The sequence below is a fragment of the Adiantum capillus-veneris genome, chromosome 8 (genome assembly GCF_014529385.1).
Source record: "Adiantum capillus-veneris isolate H3 chromosome 8, ASM1452938v2, whole genome shotgun sequence".
In the NCBI taxonomy this organism is placed as follows: Eukaryota; Viridiplantae; Streptophyta; class Polypodiopsida; order Polypodiales; family Pteridaceae; genus Adiantum; species Adiantum capillus-veneris.
Genome location: NC_140938.1, coordinates 83608807 through 83617281, shown reverse-complemented (window position 1 = coordinate 83617281; position 8475 = coordinate 83608807). Strand labels below are relative to the sequence as shown.

Sequence of the window (8475 nt, the reverse complement as noted above, 5' to 3'; positions counted from 1 at the left end):
CACGTTGTTGAGCTTATATGTGAAGCTACTCAATATATGGCTTCTCTATATATGGCACCTAGGTCCCCTCTATATATACATCATCTCATGTGTGTATTCTACACACTTTGGGGTTCTATTTCTGTGCTCTCTCTCTCTCTCAACATGGTATAAGAGCAGTACGTTTTTTCTTTTCAATTTTTCTCCTGATTAAAAACGATTTTGCAGAAACTACCCGAGTAAAGCACTGGAATCGATGTGCTCTACAACTTTGCAGAAGAAAGTTTTTTCAAATTTTGCACCGATTTTGAGTTATCGTTCGCGGAATGCGTACATACTTGAAACGAAACTTTCACTTTTTGATTTTGATTTTTCTCCTGATTGAAAACGATTTTGCAAAAACTACCCTACGCAAGCTCCGGAATCGATGTGATCTACAACTTTGCAGAAGACAGTTTTTTCAAATTCTGCACCGATTTTGAGTTATCGTTCGCGGACTGCGTATATGCGTGAAAATCAACTTCGCTTTTTATATTTGTATTTTCTATTGATTTAAAATAATTTTGCAGAAACTACCCGCAAGAGGAACCGAAATCGATGTGGTGCGTACATGCCTGAAAAGCAACTGAAAAGTCAAGTCACCAAAGCTCTCAACGCGCTTGCCTTTTAGATTTTGCCAAAACTTGCCACATGCAAGTGCTTTCTCTTGCGCTAAAAGAAGTTGTTTTTTGACTTCCCACCTTCCCCTCTTCTTTTGAACAAGTGCTTTGTATGTGTGTGAACATTCCAAGTAAACTTCCTTGTCTTTGATTGCATCCAATCTTAGCAAGTGTTTTCGGACTTGACTACATTCCATGTCAAACCATTTCTTCTTGGTGCTACCCTTCTTAGACCTTTTGCAAGACATGTGTTTCACCGAAAAGAATTCCTTCGCACAAGAGAAAATTAGTTCTTTGAAAACTTTCCACTTGCATTCTAACGTTGGGTTCTCTTGATGCTCTATCATACTTAACATTTGGTCCACCATATCAACATATATAAGTGCTCGTTTGAAGTCTAGACGTAGGTACAAATGATTCACATCATGATTGGAGGCTACATGCTCGGGCCATTCACCACACTTGAGGTCAATACATAACATCCTATGATCCGATTCCGGATTCCATTCACCAAGTGTATAGCTTTGTATGCATTCTAGAGTGGCTTCCGAGAACAACATATAGTCAATCACTCTATCACCATTGTGCTTTCTACATGTAAAATCATTGGTGCCTTGTCATAGAGATACATCATTTGAAATGAGCATTCTGGTACTATTGCACATATGTAGAAGCGACTTTTTGTAGTGATCCAATTCTTTTGCATCATTAGAACTTCGATTATACATGTATGAATCAACCATTCTTCTTGAGACATGCGGCATGTCGACTTGTTGTGTGTCGCGTTGTAAAATATTTGTGCGAGCATTCATGTCTCCAAAAACAATGACTTCACCTTGATCCTTGTAATGAGAAATGTCTTCCTTTAGTTCAACAAAGGGCTGATCTCTCTCCATATTCAAGCGAGCATAGAAGTTGGAGTCATAGTGAGGAATGTAACAACCAGCCACAAACACGAATTGACCATTTGGTGGGCTGATTTTCAGCCATAAGTAGCTTTTATACTTATAATTCTCCACAACAAGAACTCTTAAAGTGCCATTCTCCATTGCAAGTGCACGCAACTCTTCACCTTGCTTGTTGACGGTTTCTTGTAATGAGATCAAGTAAGCCATGATCATTGCTTCCGTTGTTTTAGACGATGTGGTTAGATTAGCATCCAAATTCCTTGGATATTTTGCATCATTCTCCATGGCGAGTGTGGATTTTCCACCCTTGTGATTTTTGTCTGACATTGCCTTCAAGTCGGAAATGAAAAGGTTTGACAGTTTTTTTAGTTCTGAGCTGTTGTTACAGCAAAGCCTTCCATTACACAATTTTTTTTTGTCTCTACATCAATGCATAGAGGGCTTCATGCTCTTCGATTGAGGCTATAGATCACTTAAATCGGAGTTCGAATGAGCAAGTTATGGTCAAAAGAGTGAATTGCTGTCTACTAGGTCAAAAAATGGCTCTGTGTGTGTGTGTGTGTGTGTGAGAGAGAGAGAGAGAGAGAGAGAGAGAGAGAGAGAGAGAGAGAGAGAGAGATAAAGTAAAGAGAGAGAATGAGAGAGAGAGAGAGATATATATAAAACAAAGAGAGAGAGAGAGAGGGATATATATATATATATATATATATATATATATATATATATATATATATATATATATATATAGAGAGAGAGAGAGAGAGAGAGAGAGAGAGAGAGTGGAGAAAACAAAGAAAAAGAGAAAGAGAGAGAGAATAAACAACCAAAAAGAGAGAGGGGGGGGAGAAGACGAAAGAGAGAGGTAAGGAAAAGAAACAAAGAGAGAGAGATTAGGTTAAGATTTAAGATTATGTTAGATTACATTTAGATTTATATTTATGTTGAGTTTAAGATTAGGTTAGATTTAGATTTACATTAGATTAACATTAGGTTAGATTTGAAATTTGGGCAAGATTTAAGATTAGCTAGCTATGTTTGATTTAAGTTAGACAGATGATGGAATGATGCGTGTCCCTGCTAATTCACCTGCATGGAGGCACATCGAAACTCAATGGCCAGAGTTTGGGTTGGAGCCTCGACACTTGAGGCTTGGGTTAGCAAGTGATGGTGTCAACCCCTTCGGCAATAAGTCTACTTCATGGAGCACTTGGCCTGTGGTGGTCGTCAACTACAATATTTCACCATGGGAGACAACCAAGAAGGGCAATATAATTCTTTCTTTGCTTGTGCCCGGGAAGTACAAAGTGTCAAATATTGACATTTGCCTCAAGCCCCTCATCGAGGAGTTGGAGGAGTTATGGAGAGGCTCAAGTGAGGGGAATCCTTATGTGGACTATGCAGGACTATCCTGGGCTTGGAGAGATTTTTGGTTACCACCTGTCCTCTATCTCTCTTTCCCTCGTTCCCTCTCTCCCTTTAGCTCACTTTAGTTCACTCATCTCTCTAACCATATGATGTGTATGCAGGGTTGTCCACATCGGGCCACAGTACATGTCCTACTTGCGGGCCATCGTTGGTGACGAAGAGACCAAATTTCTTGAGCAAGGTAATCTATCCAAACAACCATTGTTTTTTACCCCAAGGGCATATCAAGCATAAGGCTCCAACAAATGGGAAGGCTCCTCTAAAGCTCACAATGGCAGATTGGGCAACCACTTGGGAGGAACACCGCAACAACAATCCGGCTCTGTGTCCTCCACCAAAAGATATGTCAAGGTATTCCATATTTTTAAGGCTTCCATATTGGAAGGACTTAAAAATACAACACCTCTTGGATCCCATGCAAATATTCAAGAATGTGGCCCAAAAACTATGGGACCACATTATTGGCAAGAAGGACTCTTTGGGTGCGAGGGAGGATTTGAGGTTTTTAAAACGTCTCCCCACCTTTGCCACTCCACGGCGTGCACCAAATGGAAAGATTGCGCTTTCTAAAGCACCATGGATGCTAGCAAAAGAAGAATTAGACAAGGTGAAGGGTACCATTGCCTCTATTCGCACACCAACACGATATATGAGGTTGCTAAAGGGAGCTTTCACAAAAGCGAAGAAGGGTGGAAGCGTTCAATTGTATGGGTTGAAGTCCCATGATTGGCACAAGATGCTTCAGGTAATCTTCATACTCCCTATTCTATCTATAGTTTGTGTGTATGTCTATCACTCATTTTCCCTTTTCTTGATTTACATTGTAGTTCATTCTGGCGGTGGGTATGTGTATATGTCGGGACAAGAAAGTCAGGGACGCTATCTTTAAATTAGGAGAGCTAGTAAGGTACACCACAAGACTCCACTCGACTACACCTTTTTTATGTACACAATAATTTCAACTAGCACTTAGTGTATCCTTGTGTGTTTTCTTGCAGATTTGTGAGCTCCAAGGAAATCAAATAGATGCTATCCCTGCTGCTCAACACTTGCAACAAAAACTTTATGTGCCATTGAAGATGCATTTCTTCGATCGTTCCTTCTTAGTCAAATTAACCTCTTGGTTCACGTGGTGGAGGAGATAGCTATATGTGGAGTAGTGCACACACGATGGATGTTCTTCTTCGAGAGGTTTTTAAAGACTCTCAAAGATTTTGTGCGGCAAGGAAGATTCAAGGATGAATTCACACTTGACCTTCAATGCCTCGTATGTGGTCAGGCAAGGAAGATTCAAGGATGAATTTACACTTGACAAGTGGAAAGGGGAAACTACTTAACATGGATATGAATCTATCCCGAGTGGTCAATAACTTTTGCATTCTCAATGCAAAGATTATGACCAAGTGGGTGGACTTGTGGACAGTGGCAAAGTCCAGGCGTTTGCAAGAAAGGGAAGCATGGAAACAAGCACATGGAGGAAGGAGGGCACCCCTAGTGCCTAGACACCTTGCATATTTCCCAAATCTCATTAGTACAAAGTGGATTCATGAGAGAATGACTGAGGCAAAAGCGCGTGGAGAAGACATCACCAACAAAGAATGGGAGTATGCAAGAGGCTGCGTACCAAAGGTAGAGTACTCATATACCTAAACCATATTGTTTCGCTATTTGTTGAAATTATCTTTAATATGTATTTGATAAATTAATATATTTTTCTATTTTGTAGTGCCTTTCCTTTAACTCTATGTGGTCAAAGGGTCGTCACTTTCGTACGTGCCACATTGACGAGCGTAGAACCACCATGGATTGTGCCATCATTGGCCACTTTGACACAGACGGTGATGAAGCCAAGTACTGCAGAACTATTGAAAGGATACTAAAGGTTAATTTTAGAACCTTTCGTAGCTTCATCTTTGAGTGCAAGTGGTTTGCAAATGTGTCTAGACGACATGAGAATGGCCTCTACATGGTGGACTCTAGTGTGCATCATATAGGGAGGTATGACAATTTAGTTTTACCGTGCAATTGTGAGCAGGTGAGTGACATGTACCTTTTTTATTCTTATTTACTTGTTGTAGCGTTAGTTATATCAATGTTACTCACTTTGAGATTCTATTTTATAGGTCATCTATATCACAACAATCCACCAACCAAAACTTTGGTTCGTAATTCCCGTAATACCTTGAGGGAGAACCATTTTTTCCACTAATGAAGTGGAGACTATCTTCGACCCTCTTCCACCTCCGACTTTGGATGAGGTGAAAACAGAGGAGAAGGAGGTCGATGAATCAAGTCCGGCGGCAGCAAGTCTTAGCGAGTATGATTGTCATGATGATAAAGATGATGAGATGGAGGATGACGAACTCGAAGATGATGAAGCTGGCAATGCATCCAAAAACGACAATTTCGTTTCTTTCTTTATTGATTTAGGAGCCATGGGCTTAGAATTGGATGATGCTTCATGTAGAGATCTTTTAAAAGATGATTCATAAACATTTTGCAATTATGAAGTTTTTTGATCTTGTAATCCATTCACCTCTCTCTCCCTCCTCTTCCTCTCTTTAGATTTGAGAATATGCTCAATTATGTTAATCAATTGACAATGATTATTTTAGTCGTAAGCAAGGATAATCTTAGGCCGGGTTCAAACGAGGCTGGAGGAAGAAAGGCTTTTTGCAGGTCTACCACCACCTCGTCTAAATGGTGTTGGAGGAAGAAGAGCGAAAAACAAAGAGAGGTGGAGAGAGGCCAGCAGCTCTTCCGAGGGGGGGGGGAGTGCCCGAAGAAAACTGGCGGGCCCAGAGGAAGGTGATATCTACTGCAGCAAATAGGCTTTTGCCACGCAACTTAAACGTCCTTGTGGAAATCATTTCTGCCGTAGTGTCTGGACCGGCCCTTATATCCCCCGCCTCCTTCTCCCTCCTCTTTATCTTTCTCTCTCTCTCTCTCTTTCTTTCTCTTCATTTTTATATTTGAGAATTATATACAATACTCTTTAATTTTTATTGAGAGGAGGGAAACAACAAAATTTGAAGAGGGGGGCGGGGGGGGGGGGAGTTAATCCAAAATTTGAAAGTTTAGGTGCTAAATTTGGGAAGCGGATATAACGACGGTAATGGACGTGGTAATAACAGCGGTAATAACAGCGGATACAATCGCGGTAATACTTTAAACACACCCCCCCGGCCCTCCTCTCTTTTCAACAGCGCGGTAAACACTTGGAGATTTTCATAGTGTTTTTTCTATTATGACTTGGTCAAACAAACTCAGAACGTAGACTTCCATGTACTCAAAACGACGGAAACATGTGTGGTCTACAAGGCAACGTAAACAGAATTGCAAAAAAATATCTTTCTTTTTACTAAAAACGTAACTTTTAGATTGTGACTCATAAAAACCCTATTCTTTTGTCTGCACTACTTTTTTAACTTATTTTAAGCCTACCCATGTATTTAAAGCTAAAACACATAAATATAAAACATTGATATTAATAAAAATCTCAATTTAACTACGTTTTTATTACACTGTTCATATACAAATTATCCATTATTCATTAATCTTTATCAAATATGTCTTTAGTGTATTATTTAAAAAGAAGAGAATATATTTTTTCTCTTAATATCTTAAACTCATCTATATAAGCTCTATCTAATAGACTATTCAACAATCTTTTAAACCATATTTAACAAAAGATCTATCCAATTGCTTTTTTTTCTTTTACTTTAAGAACTTGAAAAAATAGTCCTATTACATTCTCCCCTTATCAAAATTAACTCCATCCTCAAAGTTGGAAGAAGGAGGGGTTTTTAACATACAAAAACATCGAAGTCAACCCAAGAGGCATCTATTGGATATATCTTACTTAACCAAAACTTCAAGAAGAATCCTACTTCGATTTTACCTAACTCTATAATCAAAATGATTTCTAATTTTGTCTTTAGAATGACTATTTCACTATTTCATATCTTCTGTTTAAAACAAGAGTATCTAAAAGAATATTGTGGCATTTTCACAAAAGTCGATATTTTAGCTCGAGGAATTTAGAGAAACACATAAACAATCATGATAATAAAAGTTACCCTTATGTAAACATTTTTTTTTTCTCAAACATCCCTCCCACCTGAGAATTTAGATAAGACATAATGCTAGAGTACAAATGATCATTATTCACTTCATATCAAACTTAATCAATCAAATCACTACGGACCGCATAAATGATATTATATATCGGTCTTGGACTCAATACATTGATGACCTTGTCTCTTTTCCATTCAAATATTTCAAATCAAAATTATACTCACATAATAGTTGAAGCCAACACTTATACCTATTATTGAGTAATGGACGAGTGAAGATATATTCTTAACTAATTCTCAATCATACACAGGATAGTTCAAATCATATCTTCTCCACTTTCTATATTCATATATCACAACTCTTTCCTTCTCATATAAAATACCTCCCATTTTTTCTCCCCTTGTATCACATATAATCAAAGAAGGTTTTTCTAATTCTAGAATCTTCAAAATATAATTTTTAATCCTCTTCTTTCAGTGTTTCAAGTGTAAATTTACATGCTTTAGATTATACAAATCTCTTATTTTTCTCTGTTAATTCAGTTGAACGTGTCGCAATCTTAGAAAAATTCTTAATATGTGCTCCCTCATACTGTACTAAACCCAAAATACTCCTTCCTTGATTCTGCTTTGAAAACACTTGCGCACTGCTAAGTACTTAGCAACTCATCAATGCACAAAAGGCGATATTTATTTTTAATGGTTTGTTTATTCAGATCCTATAGTCAATGCATAGTCTATAAGTCCCATCCTTCTTTCTCTGAAAAAGAACAGAGCTACCTCAAAGAGACACACTAGGTCTGATTATATAACCCTTTTTTCAACAAGTCACTTAGTTGGAGTTTTAGTTCCTTAAGCTCATCTATGTCGAATCTGTAAGGGACCCTAGAGTACGATTCAGATCCTGGATATAGGTCAATCCCACGGTTTAATGATCTAAGAGGAGTCATACCGGGCAGATCATCAGGAAAAACATCCTTGAACTCATCAAGAAGCTTTTCCACATGCTCTGGATTTTCTCCCTTCCCCCTTTTAGGTTCATCTTCTAATTTATTTGCAAAAAATTATGAAGGTCTCACATCCTTGTCAAAGTCCCCTTATCAATTTCATTGACAAAAATTAGAATAGACTAAGAATTCCTTTTTTGGCCTGCTCAAAGGGCAAGGGCTATAGTAATGCCTTCTCTTTTTGCTGACTAAAATAGCAAAAAAGACCGAGTTGTATTAATTTTCAAGAATTTTTTGATAGGTTAAAAATGTTGATTGGTTAAAATAAGATAGTGGGCACTCATTTAAATGAAGAGTGTGCAAATCTAATGATAGATATACATGTCTTGAGTTTTATTGCTAATGAAAAAGAGTTGGAACTTGCGTCATTTTTGAGTGTCAATCATTGAAATGAGTGTCTTATGGCTGGCGTTTGTTGAAT

General features: G+C 38.1%; 1 pseudogene; it reads left to right on the top strand.

Annotated features, from left to right (window-relative positions):
* The first annotated feature begins 3056 nt into the window (after window positions 1–3056).
* LOC147452464 (uncharacterized) lies at window positions 3057–3865 on the top strand (annotated as a pseudogene).
* The last annotated feature ends 4610 nt before the right edge of the window (window positions 3866–8475 follow it).